Source organism: Mus musculus, chromosome 7 (assembly GCF_000001635.26).
Source record: "Mus musculus strain C57BL/6J chromosome 7, GRCm38.p6 C57BL/6J".
NCBI classification, from domain to species: Eukaryota; Metazoa; Chordata; class Mammalia; order Rodentia; family Muridae; genus Mus; species Mus musculus.
In genome coordinates this window covers 75,425,148-75,440,776 of record NC_000073.6, presented here as the reverse complement: position 1 = coordinate 75,440,776, position 15,629 = coordinate 75,425,148, and the positions used below count along the sequence as shown (strand labels likewise).

Here is a 15,629-nt window from a genome sequence, read left to right as displayed (position 1 = left end):
CAAGCTTTGGGCCTTCAACCCATAGGCCTTTGCGGGACTACCCCAGATACAAACAATAGCAGCGTCCCAGTGAATGAGACACATAAATTGGATTGCACAACAATTAACCAGGTAAGGTATATCTCAGGAGGGTAGGATATATATATGCATGGATAATAAAAGACCTTATCCAGAAATTCAAAGGCACGGAAGTATCAGAAATAAACCTAAAACTGGAGAAGCAAAAGGCTGGAGGTGAATTTGAGGGAGGTCAGCAGAAACCATGCTGTGAACTGCCTAGCATGCTGTGTTGAGAGGACTCTGGCCTTTGATCTAGAAAGCCAGGAGGAGCCTTCAGATGACTGAAGGCAAGGTAACACTGGTCAGAAAAGATTCTCAGTTTACAAGGAGCACCTTACTACCACACATACTGATGCAGGATTTGAGAGGTGATGAGAACAGATTCGGGGACAAGAGGCTCTCCAAGAGGAATGTGGCACCAGGTAGGATATTTTGCTGTGCAGAGCTGAACTTTTTATTCTTGTGGGTAGAAGAAACTTCCTTTTTTGTCAAGCCCAACAATGTCCAATGTATGTGAGTCACATATATTACTTAAATATTTTTAGCATTCACACTTTAAAAACTACAATGAAACAGGATAAAATTACTATTGATCCTATTTTATGTAGCTAAATGTAGTCCAAACTATTGTAACTTCAACACGGAATCCATATAAAATTCATTAATTATGTACTTTATGTTCATTTTTGATGTGCAAAGACTTCAAAATAATTCATTGAGTGTTATAGTACATCTCAATTCAGTGTGGTCCTAGTTTAAATGCTCAAAAGGCTGGAAGCTCCTATATTGTTGAACAAGACTGATTCTGTATTGTTCAGGTTTTCACTGCTGTGACAAAACACCAGATAAAAACAAAGAGCTAAATGTGGTGGTACACACCTGTAACCCCAAAACTTGAGAGGACAAGGCAGGAAGACTGCGAGTTCAAGGCTAGCCTGGGCTACTTAGTGAGATCTTGAAGGAGAAAAAGATTTGTGCTGACTCAGCATTTCAGAGGCTTTCTTTCCTTCCCCCCCCCCCCACCCCCCACCCCCCGGTTTGGCTGTGTGCGTTGTTACATGGTGAGGCAGAGCAGCGTAGCAGAACATAGCAGAACATAGTAGCCAGGACATAGAAAAAAAATCATGGAAAGGGGCTGGGGAGGAAATAATCCCTCCAAAGGAGTGAGCAGTGGTCTGCTTCTTCCAATCCTGCTTCGCCTACTATTTCATTCATACGAACTGATCAGTGACCCATTGGCAAGATTAGTAGCTGTATAATTAAACTTACTCTGATTACCCGAGCAGCTAGAGACATAGATCTGTGATTTTTGTTGTTGCTTGTTTATTTGTGTGTTTGTTTGTTTGTTTGTTTGTTTAGGCCCAGGGGACCAAATCTAGAGCCTCTCATGACATGCATTCTCCAGTCTTTTGCTGACTGATGGCTTCCTCTAAGTGGGACTTCCTTCCAAATCTAAACATGTGCTTAAGGCCACACGGCCCACACTGCCTCTCTTTCACTTGCATTTTTGTCTTACCTGTTCTTCATAGTGACCCTCGTGCCAGTTCCAAGACAAAGGCAGGTCATCTTATAGTAATGAAGGTTTAGGGAGGTGACGGAGTTTTTTCCAAGTCCTACGTACAGTCAGTTTGCACAGTTTATCTTCCAAGAAGACTAGGGGAAAGTTACCAAACTATTTATTTATTTATTTATTTATTATTTATTTATTTGTTATTTTTTGAGACAGGGTCTCTCTATTATGTAGCCCTGGCTGTCCTGGAACTTTCTCTGCAGACCGGACTAGCCTCAAACTCACAGAGATGTACCTGGCTATGCCTATCAAGTACTGGCTCTAAAATGTGTTCCCTAACACCAGGCTTCCTAATCTATAGTATACAAGGTGCAGGTCTTCCTTCAGGTGAGGGCCTGCTTTCCCTCCTTTCCTTCTTCCTTCCTTCCTTCTTTCCTTCCTTCCTTCTTTCCTTCCTTCCTTCCTTCCTTCCTTCTTTCCTTCCTTCCTTCTTTCCTTCCTTCCTTCCTTCCTTCCTTCTTTCCTTACTTCCTTTCTTCTTTCCTTCCTTCCTTCTTTCCTTCCTTCCTTCCTTCCTTCTTTCCTTCCTTCCTTCTTTCCTTCCTTCCTTCCTTCTTTCCTTCCTTCCTTCTTTCCTTCCTTCCTTCTTTCCTTCCTTCCTTCCTTCTTTCCTTCTTTCCTTCCTTCCTTCCTTCTTTCCTTCCTTCCTTCCTTCCTTCTTTCCTTCCTTCCTTCTTTCCTTCCTTCCTTCCTTCTTTCCTTCCTTCCTTCTTTCCTTCCTTCCTTCCTTCTTTCCTTCCTTCCTTCCTTCTTTCCTTCCTTCCTTCCTTCTTTCCTTCTTTCCTTCCTTCTTTCCTTCCTTCCTTCCTTCTTTCCTTCCTTCCTTCCTTCCTTCCTTCCTTCCTTCCTTCTTTCCTTCCTTCTTTCCTTCTTTCCTTCCTTCCTTCCTTCCTTCCTTCTTTCCTTCCTTCCTTCCTTCCTTCCTTCCTTCTTTCCTTCCTTCCTTCCTTCCTTCTTTCCTTCCTTCCTTCCTTCCTTCCTTCTTTCCTTCCTTCCTTCCTTCTTTCCTTCCTTCCTTCTTTCCTTCCTTCCTTCCTTCTTTCCTTCCTTCCTTCCTTCCTTCCTTCCTTCCTTCCTTCTTTCCTTCCTTCCTTCTTTCCTTCCTTCCTTCTTTCCTTCCTTCCTTCTTTCCTTCCTTCCTTCCTTCTTTCCTTCCTTCCTTCCTTCCTTCCTTCTTTCCTTCCTTCCTTCTTTCCTTCCTTCCTTCTTTCCTCCTTCCTTCCTTCTTTCCTCCTTCCTTCCTTCTTTCCTCCTTCCTTCCTTCTTTCCTACTTCCTTCCTTCTTACCTCCTGCCTTCCTGCCTTTCTGCCTTCCTCCTTTCCCTCCCACCCTCTCTTTCTCCTTTCCTTCTTCAGTTCTCTCCTCCCCATCCCTCCAATTAAGACTCTGAGTGTTGGTCTTGTCTGTAGAGTGGTTGTTCTGTGAAATCTGATAAATCAACTTGGCCAGGTTCAGAATACCTTCCTATAATGCACTTCAGTAATTTGGACATGCCAACTAAACAAATGGTTAGGATTATGTGCTATTTTGTCAGTAATTGTGCATTACCATTATTATCTTCAAGTCTGACAATAATAGTGATATTTTTAGGAAAATAGGTGTACATTTGTCGCACATAATCCTCCAGGGTAGTTGTGCTGATTTGTGATCTCCATCCCTTCCGTCAGGCATCAGATGTCTAACCTCTCTGCCTTAAGTTCTTCTCATAGGAAACAGAAAGACAAGGGGTTTAGAAGCAATTGGAACTTGTTTTAAGTCTTGGATTTTCAAACTCTTCAACTGTAGAGGCAATACTCCAAGTTACCAGCCTCACGATGATGACAGAACAGCCTGTAAATGACCCTTCGCATACTGCCAGGTACAGAACAAATACTCTGCCCACTTCAACACCTTCGATTTTCCTGTTTAGAGACTATATATTGTAGTCAATTTGGTTTGTAGAAAAAGTAATATTGGGAATATGCAGGGCTGGGGAGATGGCTTAGTCACTAAATCACCTGTTTCATGAGGATGTGGTTCTGAGTTCAGCTCTCCTAAACCCATGTAAAAAAATCAGGTATGACTAAACGCATCTGTAACCCCAGTAATGGTGGGACAGGGAAGAGGAAAAGGCAAATCCATAAACCTCCCTAGTCAACTAGCTCAGCCTACCTGGTAAAGTTCCAGGCTAATGAGATACCTTATCTCAAACAATAAGTGGGAAGGAATTGGAAAAATGACGATAGAGGTTGCCCTCTGATCCTCTGATCTCCACACCCGTATTTGCACTTGTACAACACACACACACACACACACACACACAAACACACACACACACACACATACACACACACACACTCACAATGCTAGGAAGATGGACCCTATCACAATTATAATAGAGAATCTCCAACCAAAACTCTTTCTTACCTTGTACTAGCCTCCTCCTCCTCCTCCTCCTCCTCCTCCTCCCCCCTCCTCCCTCCTCCCTCCTCCTCCTCCCCTGGCTGTCACCCGGACGCCTGCTCCCAGAGGCATCCCAGCTTTTGATTAATACGCACCAGATGTACCACTTATTGACAGAGCAATTTATTTAATTTTTGAAAGCCTTGCTTCTCTCTGTAATAACCTTCCCAGACACAGGTTTGCTTAAAGGCTGCCCCTGGGACCCCATTATCGTTCTAACATCGTTATGTTGTTGGTGGTAGAGGATCAGAGGCTGCTAGCCCACTGAAGGATTAAGGGACCACCCTGATCTCAACGTTATCGCTCAATTTCTCCATCCGGAGGTAGGGGCACTTCCTTGTTGGTGTAGAGAAAGGTCCAAAGAGTCTCGACTAGTTTCTAGGAACTGCAAACGCAAAAGGTCATTTTGGGGGAAGAACATTGTTTTGTTTGGTTAGGTTTGATTTGGGATTTACTCCACACAGGTTCCAGTGTGGAGAAGATAATGGTTGTCACTCTCTGACTCCAGGGAGATTTATGGGCAGGCTCTGTGTTACACATTTCCTCCTGTTGCTTTTTCTCTTTATGCCCAGCCTTTTCCAGTTTATTCAGCTGCTCTCATAATTATCCCCAATTATTTCTAATGGTAGGTTTCTGAAGCTGGAGTTAGAGAAACGCCATGCTTTTTGAGCCTTAAACATCACTTAGTGGAAATGGACTCCAACAACTCGCATGAAGCTTGAGCCCAGGTCTTCTCGGGGAATTTTTTTTCTTTAGATCTGCTTTCATCCCGACTGTCTTATTTTTCTGACACTTTACAGAGGTTGTACTATTAAGGCAGAGACGGACGTGGTGATGCACGCCTGTAATCCTAGCACTTGGGAGTTCAAGGCATGGTAAAAGGATCATTACAAGTTTAGGACCAGCCTGGTCTATCCTTAAGACTGTTCAAAAAAGATTTAAAGAAAACTTAAGTACATAAATATGAAAATAAGTAGACACATAATTAAATAAAGGAGAGAAGTTGGGTCTGGCTAGATGGCTTGGAAGGTTAAGGTAACTTGCTGTTAAATGACCTGAGTTTCATCCGCAGACTCATCATGGTGGAAAGAAAAAAATGGACTGCCAAAAGTTGTCTTCTGACCTCCACACATGCTGTGACATCAGCATGTGCACACACACAATTAATGCAATACATTTTTTAAAAGTGTAAAAGTCACATATACCTAACTGTTAAAAATTAAGTTTCTGCACAGCTTAAGCCAGCCTCTTGGTTTTTTTTAATTTTCTTTTTCTACTTATGAATGTGTGTATAGGGTGTGTATGTATGCATGTTATGCATGTATATGGGAACACGTATGTATGGTCATGTAGGAACCATCCCCAATCAATTTTCTACCTTATTCAGTGAGGCAGGATCGCTCAATCAACCCCAAAGCTTGAAGGTATGATCAGAGGCTAGTCTCCCTAGTCAGATATCTTTGAGTTCAGAGGCTAAAACAAAACAGATCACATGTTGATCACCCAGTCAGCATCGATGGTATTTAAATGGTTCTGGCTCCAAACTCCAGTACTCTTGTTTGCATGGCAAACCTTAACCACTGAACCATCTCTCCAGCCTCAAGCTAGTTATTCTCTAAAACATTTGTTCCGGGAGCCATTCCTTAGAAAATACATTGTGGGAGTTGGGGGATGATTCAGTGGGTTAAAACTCTGACTATCTTAGCTCAAACTCCAGGCCCCACATAGAAGGAGAGAATTGACTTCTACAAGTTGTCTGTTGATCTGATTCTATGAGGGCTCCTGAGAGACAGGGGGAGGAGGGGGAAAGGGAGAGGGAGAGGAAGAGGGAGAGGGAGGGGAAAGGTGGAAAGGGAAAGAGGGAAGGAGGGAGGGAGGGAGGGGAAGAGAGAGAGAATAAAAAGGGCTTTATTCTGTATCCCTATCTACTTAATGATTCACTGTGCATAGTAGTATTACCAATTAGAGTTTTGAGAAGTTTTACATAAAAACCCTTTAGATTGATTTACTCTTATATGTCTCAAAGCCATTTAAACTTTAAATAAATTGTTTTGGAGAAATCCATTAATTTGTCAATTGAACTAAGAGCATGTTCTGAGAACACTGAATCTGTTCTCATTTTCTACATGGGTGTTTCTGATTCTGAAACACCAATTTTCATTTTTTCCCATCAAAATCTGCACGATAAGGGGGCTAGAGAGGTGGCTCAGAGGTGAAGAATACTGGTTCTTACAGAGGACCTGGGTTTGATTCCCAGCAACCAATGGTGGCTCACAAACATTTGTCACTCCAGTTCCACGGGGAATGTAATGCCTTTTTCTCACCTCTGCTGGCATGAGCTTGATTAAGGCACATACAGTGTCACCCATTTCAAAGGATCATGACTCCATAAAGAAAGGAAGGTAGATGCTTCCTAAATCCTACCTTTAGCCCAAACAGATCACTCTCGGGAAATGTCGGTCTGCATTCTTAGCTACTGTCAGCCTAACTCTTCACCACTGAACACATACAGCTCCAAGTGAGCTCTTCCCTCCGTCATCTGATCTATTTCCTGCTCTCCTCCTCTCTCAATTTCAACCAGACATCACTAGCTCCTTGTCTTCTCCTTTTATCACAAAGGAATGCCAACTTCTTCTTTCCTGCTTCCCTTGGGTTCATTCTCCAGCTTTGTCCTGAATGACTGTGGTGTGCTAACAGGCTTCCTTTCCTTGTTTCCTTGTTTCCTTGTTCTCTCTCTCTCTCTCTCTCTCTCTCTCTCTCTCTCTGTGTGTGTGTGTGTGTGTGTGTGTGCCTGCACAGGCGTGCCTTTCCATGCATGTGTATGTGTGCACATGTGTTAAATGTATGATCTTGTGTGCATGTGAGCTGGGGGGCACAAATGTGCATGTGGAGGTCAGAGGCTGACACCCTGTGATCACTCTGTCCCTTTGATTTCTCTATGGGGAATTGGAGTGAGAGTGCCTGCAGCTCAGAGATCAGCTGCGGGGAGTGAGTTTTCCTCTTCGTAGGTGATGGGGATTGAACTGGGGCTTGGTGGCAAGTTCAGTCACCTTCTCAGCTGTCCTGCCCTCTCCGTCTTACAGTTTCATAGGTCATCAGTTGGCTGAGTGATGGGCTCTAGGAGTCAGACTGTCTTTGTCCCAGCTGGTACTGGCTTTACAGACAAGCACCAGGGCGATAGTCTTCTCCCATGGGTGCTGAGGATCATGTTCCCATGTTTGCTCAGCAGGGACTTTACCCACTGGGATGTCCCTCTCTTGAACTTATTCCTTAAGTACATCTCTGGCTGTTCGTTTTCCAGTTCCAAAGACTTCAATGGTTCATTGTTGCATATAGCATGAAACTAAATGCCTTGACTAAGAATTCAGAATTAAGTGACTTCCAGGGTAAATGTGTACAAAGTTAAACTCCTCTGTCTAAACCCAAAGAGTGCCTACTTGGGGATATGTAAACAGACTCATTTTATTGAGTCATTCTTCTGTAGTGCCAACAACCTTTGCATCCCTAAAGACTTCCAGCATCCAACCTTCATGCTTATTACATCATATATGTCAGTCTGCTCCAGAATTTTACTCTATAATGCAAACTTTCTGCTTCATGTTGTTAGCCCTTATTCACATCAAACTTACTTATGCCTCTTACCATAAGCAGTAAACCAAATACAATTACTGACCTAGATACATTGTTATGACATCATCCCATCTTTTTTTGACATCAACATATACTTTAACCTACTGCTTCTACCACTTTCTTATTTACCCTCTTTTCCTTTCTAACTTTTAAAATATACATGCATGTGTATGTGTTTGTACATGGTTTGTGCATGTATGTGCTGAGTTCCACAGGAGGCTAGGGTCCTCTGGAAGATTATCAACTGCTCTGAACCACTGAGCCATCTATCCAGCCTCTGTTCTTGAAATTCATTTTATTAACATAAAGTATATCTACAGTATATATACCCACTAAGTCTACAACTCAGTGAGTCTGGTAAGTCTGTAACTATTTCTCAGATGAGAAAGAGGAATATTTCTGTGAACTCCAAAAGTTTTCATGTGCTCCAGCCCAGTTGATTCTGACCCTTACCCAGGGCTTCAAACAATAACAGCCTGGCTTTCTATCACCTTAAAGATTTGTCTTCCCACGAGTTTGTTGCTAGGGGTGCAGAGCATATGCCTCTGGCAAGTATTGTAATTATTTCCTGTGCAACACTTGCTCCCAAATTTAGTTTAAATTAGCTTACAAAGTTTCTGAAACTTAGGAATCCACAGGCTGTTTAAGTGGAAGGTTTCTTTTTTTAATGTCTTATTTTTCTTTAGACAGGAAGTATCGGGTCTGTGGTGGGGTTGTGGCAAAGCTGACATTGGAAACCAGCTTCTTTGGCTTTCCAGTGTGGACTGAAAACACCTGCTCTTCAGGAATCCTCCAAGACTGCAGCTCCAGTCTGCAACAGCTGAAGCATCCTGACTCAAGTTCTGAGCAGCCACTGGGTTGTCAGACAGGGCAGCGTGTAGACAGCCATTGTCCAGCCTAGACCACCTATGTTATGTGAACTAATCTAATAAGTCCCCTTCATAATATATATTCGTTCTATTGGTTGTGATCCCCTAAGAGCCCAGACTAATGTAACCATATTCATAACTTCCTTTTCAAACCCATTCCTTTCCCTATCATCCAACCTTCACTAAAAGTCATATCTTGTCTGGCAGGCTTCCGGTTTCTTCTGACACTGATTCCAACCATCCAGACTGATGCTGATGGATATCACATTCTGCCAACTCCACAGCTTCACCTGTCCAGAATATGCTCTTGAGCTCCCTCTGCCCTCCCTGCTGATATATTTACCTCTACCCAGCATATCCTCCAACAATATCAGTGTTCAACTAAATCTACACGTAACAGACCAGTGCAAGACTACTTCCAGCATGAAGTCTGCCTCTGATTGACTGGGAGGATTCTCACGGGTCACCAACTTGTAGGAGAGTCTATTGGGTCTCATTTTTTTCGGGGACTTTCTTCACAGTTAAATATAGCTTGAAACCAAGACCTCTGGGGCTTAGGAAACCCTGGAAGCAGATACCGGCTGGAAAAGCTGTCCTTTACCTCTTCCGCCTCCATGTCCTCTCTTCCTATACCCATTTCCTTTCACACAAAGCAAATGCTTTGCCAGTGCCAAACCCGACTCACTGGAGAAACTCAGACAGAAATAAGACATTAGGATAATGTTTTTAAAACTTGAACACCTGCATCCCAGTCTGTGAAAAAGCCCTGAAGTTTGTGAAAGGATGATTTTAATTTTGTTTTCTTCTCTCCACCCCTTTAGCTTTCAACCTGGATCTGATGGCTCCCTGTCACATTAGCTTGACGAGGTCCTCTGTTAATGCACTTAAATCTTGACCTAGAGACCCCAGTGGGTGTATAATTCCCTGCTGAGCTGCGGCTGGAGCACCACGTGGGGGAAGACTTGGCCTCAGCACACGTGGGGAATAAAGCTTGTGACAGCAAACACTCTAGCCCGGGTGATTTCAGCTGGTCTCTTGCAGTGGATAGCAGGTCTGTTTGGAAAGCTGCTTTGTTTCTCTGTTTTTCTCTTAAAGGTCTCTTTCCTCTTCTTTTCGTTTTAAGTGCAACACTACCTCCTGACGTTCTATTTTGACTATTCAGCAATAGAGACAACACACACAGACACACACGTACATACACACACATACACATATACCCATACACATATATACATACATACACACTTGCATACATGCATATACATATACACACATACATGCACATACACACATATACACATTGTGGGGAGGATTTTAAAAGTGATCCCATGTCTATTGAACCTCAGCAGAGTTGCCAAGTCACAAAAGAGACTTCAGAATAACTCTTACGTAGGGACCTTGGCCCCATGTGTGCTGACAGTTACACATTCCAGCTTGTCATCTGTCTCCAGCTTGCTTTCCTGAATGTCTCCATAGAGTTATGCCGCTTATCACCTGCTTAGTATGTGACACTTCATCTGCCAAGACAATGTCATATTAGAAAAAGCCTTCCCATGCATGGGGGCAATCAAAGATTGCAACACATAAAAATCAGGCCTTTTGTGTGAGGGCACAGCCCTTCTTTCTAATCTGTTCTCTAAATCTTGCCTGTTAGCCCACTGACCATAAGCAATGCATCTAATAATGTAATAATGGGTTCTGACTGGTAAAGCATACTATCCTATTTGGGTCTTTCTCTCTTCTTTCTTTCTTTCTTTCTTTCTCTCTCTCTCTTTCTTTTTTTCTTTCTTCTTTCCCTCTTTCCTTCCTTCCCTCCTTCCTTCCTTTCTTTCTCTCTCTCTCTTTTTCTTTCTTTCTTCTTTCCCTCTTTCCTTCCTTCCCTCCTTCCTTCTTTCTTTCTTTTTTCTTTCTCTCTCTCTTTCTTCCTTTTTTCCTTCCTTTCTTTCTTTGACTTCTCATGTAGCCCAGGCCAGTCTCTAACTTGCTATGTAGCCAGGGAACTTGGCAGTCTCCTACTTTCACACAGACACACACTGGGTGCTGAGATTAAAATGTGCTCCAACACATCCACTTATCTTTGTTTTCTTTGCTTATTTTACTTTGTTTTGAGGCAGTATCTCAAAGGCTAGCCTGGAATTCACTCTGTAGTCCAGGCTTGCCTTGAAGTTATAGAGATCCTTCTGTCTCAGCCTCCCAAGTGCTGGGATTATCTCAGTGAGCCACTAGCCCAGCTTCAAACTGTCTTCGAAACTCAAAAGTCCTGTCAGTAAGTTTGATCAGAAAGTGAGCATGGGAGCCAGTGAGATGGCTCATCGAGTAATGATGCACACCAAGCCTGGTGATTTGAATTCTATCCCTAGGAACTACCCAGAGGAACCAACTCCTGAAAGCTGTCTTCAACTTCCACATGCTCCCTAACTCCCTATAGTTAGCACCAACCCCAAATCCTTCCCCCAAAAATACATTAAATACCAAAAATAAGAGCTCATGTTCTCAAATATTATATAGGGCTACCAAAAATGAGCTCACTAACTATTAAAGGCACTTCTGTAGACTTCTTGCAAACACACACACACACACACACACACACACACATTTAATTAAATGAGTTAAGTTCATTTGACAGTGAGAAACTAGCACCTTTAGTTATGGCCAGAAATGGAATGCAAGTCGCAAAATGCTTTAATAGCAGAACTTTGTGGTCCTAAACTGCTTCTGCTGATACACTTCAGGGCTGGGCTATAGCCTTCTGTTCATCCAGACCTGAAAAGTCGCTCAGAGCCTGTTTGTAAAGGTGAGGGCCTTTGTCTTTTTCTCTTTGGTAAAAATCTCAAATGTCATTCGTGTCCTGCGAGATGCGAATGTGATTGTCAACATCAACAGTCTTTCCCGTGTCTAAGAAGTCTCTCCCGCCTGTAGCAAAATCCCATCTAGCAAGAGGGTGTTTTGTTTTGCGTTTTATCCTTTTTTCTTTTTAAACACTCTAGTCCTCAAAGGTGTATTTTCTCTGTCCATGGAGGAGGAAGCTGCCATTTGAATTCACAAAACCAAGTCAAACCCATGCACATACCCAACCCACATAGTCTAAAAATAGTATAAGTATGCGTCATGCTCAAGTTAAGCATCTGAAATAATTTTTTAGCGGGGTGGGGGGGATGTAGCTCAGTGTCAGAATGCTTGTCTAACATGTCTCACATGTCCAAGGCCCTGAGTTTGATCCCAGCACCCAATGAACAACAACAACAAAATCAATCCTGTTTTCTTTCTACATAAGTTGTATCTACAAACCCCTCTTTCTTCTCCAGGCGACATCTGGGTAAAGAGAACATCCCCAGTCTCTGCCTCTTGGACAAAAGAAGTAGAAATGATTGAGACCCATGGGAGACTGGCTACACCTGGGAGAGGAGCACACAATAATAGTGACTTGCCCAAGTTCCCTCGTTCCATTCAAGTTCAGACAAACAAGCTGAAATGATAGGGAGAACAGTAACCAAGGACACATTTTTTTAAATTAATTTTTTGTAGTGTTAGAGATAAAATTCAGGGATTCATCAAATGCCAATCAAACACTATGCTGATGAACTCAGCCTTGGTAGGAGTTTGGGGGAAGTTTGAGACTATATTCGGTAGCTGTAACTGTCATGGAGTGTACTATGTAGATCACGATGGTCTTGAACTCACAGAGATCTACCTCTGCCTCCTAAGTACTGGGATTAAAAGTGTATACCATACATGCCTGGATCTTGAGGGAAAAAAAAAAAGGAAAATTTTATCACTTGATTTAAGTCTCTAAGAACTCATGTAGTTAGTATAGCATGTACTAATAAATGTCGTTTGGCCAGTTTATATTACAAGTAGTATTTAATAATATGAAAAAAAATGTAGGTTCTAAGGATGTTGCTTGGTTTGTAGGATGCCTACCTAGCATACAGGAAGCCCTGGTTTTTCAGTTCCCAGTTCTGTATAAAACAGAGCATGATGGTGTACACCTATTCTCCCAGCAATTAGGAGGTAGAGGCAGGGGAATCAGAAGTTTGGCATTGGTGGCTGGAGAGATGGTTCAGTGGTTAAGAGCACTGACTGCTCTTCCAGAGGTCCTGAGTTCAAATCCCAGCAACCACATGGTGGCTCACAGCCATCTGTAATGGGATTCAATGCCCTCTTCTGGTGTGTATGAAGACAGTGACTATGTATTCACATACATAAAATAAATAAGTAATCTTTTAAAAAAGAAAAACATTAAAAAAAATAAGAAGTTTTGCATTATTGTGGGCCAGAGGTGGAAGCAATTCTGGATATAGGCGGCCCTGTCTCAATAGAAAGAAAGGAGGGAGGGAGAGAAAATGAAGTACAAGAGAGAAGAAGAGGAAATAAAGGAAAGAGAAAAGAATAAATCTGTGTCTCTCTTCTGGATGCCCTATATACACCTTTCCTAGAATTCCTAGGTAAAGGGTGGGGTTGCATCAGGCAGGTGCTTTCAGTCTCTGGCTTGAGGAGTGTCTGTGCTGGCATGCTTTGGAGCAATGGCTATAATTCTAATGACTAGCCCAGTCTGTCTCCCTTCAATTCCTTACACTGCCCTTTCTCCCCAGGACTCCAGTCCAGTCAGTCAGAGTTTGTACAACCAGCTGTACCTCAGCAAGTGCTGGCCTGGAATTAACTTGGCAGGGAGCGTGTTCTGAGACTTCCATGACTCATGACTTTGGGGCTAACTCAGAGCACTGAGCCCCGGCCCTGCCCTCTTTGGCTTTTTCTCGGAGCTGATTCACACTGGGTTGGGATTTTATTGTCAGCAGTCATAATTGTTTATGTGAGGAACTCGGATTTTTAAAATGACAGAAGGCCAAGCCTAGTGCTTCTGCTAGATTTGTTATTTCATTGTGTGATCTCTCTTGGCTGAATAGAAGGAAGGAAGAGAGAAAAGAAGGAAGGAAGGGTAGCAAGGAAGTAGAGAGGAAGAAAGAAAAACAGAAATACTTCATTGGCCCAAGTTGAGGCTTATTCTCTTCCACTCTCTTATAGGTGTTTAAGTTCATGGAAAGGCCCGTCTTATATCAAATATAAGTAACAGGAAGATGCAACAGAAAGAGTGTGGATTTTGGAGTCAGCATATTTGAATTGTGCATCACAGGCAAGTTGAAACAGCGTCTCCTGTACCCCAGGGTGGCCTTGAACTTGGCTCGTAGCTGAGAATAACTTAGAACTTCAGATTGCCCCACCTCCACATCTTGAGGGTTGGAATTATAAGCAAGAACTACCACAGGTGGCTTAAATAGTTCTGGGAATTGACCCTGGGGCTTTGTGCATGTTATATAACCACTCTACCAAGGGAGTCATAGTCCCAGCCCCTCATAATCAAGTTATTTAGCCTCTTTGAGACTGTTTCCTCATCTGTAAAACAGTAATAATGATATCCACTTATAGGGCTGGGATAATGGTTAGGAATGTTATAGTATACAGTGTTGGCATATTAGAAAGTACTTAATAGACAGTAAATATTCCTACAGCCATTATTATCAAGACTCCATTTGAAGCAGTGAGAACGTAGCCTCACAGAGCAGACTGAAGATGGAAATTTCATGCTTCTGAGTGACAGCAGATTGTTCCAGGATCCTCTTGAGTAGAGATTGTGGTATATTTGATGCCATGGTGGTTGGGTTCCAAGAATTGACTCAGGCTATGAGAATACACAAAGCCATCAATATAGCAAAGAACTAGGAAATAAACCCAGGTCCAGTGTAAAGCAAGAGAACTAGAGATAATACACATGGAGGGACCCATGGCTCCAGCCTCATATGTAGCAGAGGATGGCCTTGTCGGGTATTAATGGGAGAAGAGACCCTTGGTCCTGTGAAGGCTCAATGCCCCGGTGTAGGGGAATGCCAGGGCAGGGAGATGGGAGTGGGTGGAGCAGTCGGAGCAGGGATGAGATAGGGGGTAAACGGGGGGGGGGGGGGGGACTGGGAAAGGGGATAACTTTTGAAATGTAAATAAAGGAAATATCCCATTAAAAAACAAAGAGCCTAATCACGCCCAGCAGCTCACTTGATTACTGATAGAATTACCTGATAATGAAGTGCATAAATTATTATGACTTGGTTCTCCTTTCTGTACCTTTGTTGTGAGGATTAACACAGATCACCAGAGTAGAGTATCTACCACACATAAATACAAAATCCTATCTCCTAGCTGAATGTTGTGGCACATGCCTGTAACCCCAGCACTTGAATGACTATGGTAGCTTGCAACAAAGTGAATCCCAGGTCAGCCTGGGCTAAAGAATTAGACTCTGACTTGAAAATATAAAACAAGACATTCCCCCAAATCTCATATATTAAAGAAAGAAAAGTTGAAAGTGGAGTATGACATAGACTTTGGAGCAATAGTGTACTGTCAAGTCTGAGTTCCACTACTGTCTGCCTTGTTTTCTCATCTGTAAATTGGGTAGAATAACTTCTATAATAATCTATACTTGTTGCATGCATTTTTATGAGAAATTAATCTGACTATACACACACTTTAGAATATTCTTGAGATATGACCTAGTACACTATAAATGTTTGTCAAATATGTAGATAGGTAAGTGTTGAGACAAGAACAGAAGACAAAACTAGAAGGGTAGGTAGTGTGCAGTGAGCCTTTCGTTGCTGTGCCAAAATACCCTAGGAACTCAACTTAAAAAGAGGAAAGATTTGCATCGTCTCATGGTTTCTCAGGTTTCATGGATAGCTACTCGGTCCTATTGCTATAGGTGTATGCTGAGGCAAGCCACCACGCAAGGGGAACGTGGCAAAGCAGAGCTGCACATCCTATGGTGTATCGAAACAAAGAGAGGTGGCTTTGTAAAAGGCTCCCTCTCCTGAACCCATTAATCTGTGAATCCATACATGAGTTAATCTACTCATGAGGTCGGAGCCCCCATGATCCAATGGCCTCATAAAGGCCCCACATCTGAGCATGGATTGTTTGGGAACCATGTCTTCAATACACAATTGAGGACATTGAAGACGGAAATCACAGCAGGTAGAAAACAAAACTGGCTGGTTCTGGAGTGGAG

At 42.7% G+C, this 15,629-nt stretch overlaps 1 long non-coding RNA gene across 1 annotated transcript; it reads left to right on the top strand.

Moving 5' to 3' along the window:
* Window positions 1-3,339: 3,339 nt before the first annotated feature.
* On the top strand, window positions 3,340-13,697 carry Gm46017. Its single transcript, XR_001778347.1, has 3 exons — window positions 3,340-3,489; window positions 8,780-9,623; window positions 13,595-13,697. It is a non-coding gene; the product is annotated as a predicted gene, 46017 (long non-coding RNA).
* The last annotated feature ends 1,932 nt before the right edge of the window (window positions 13,698-15,629 follow it).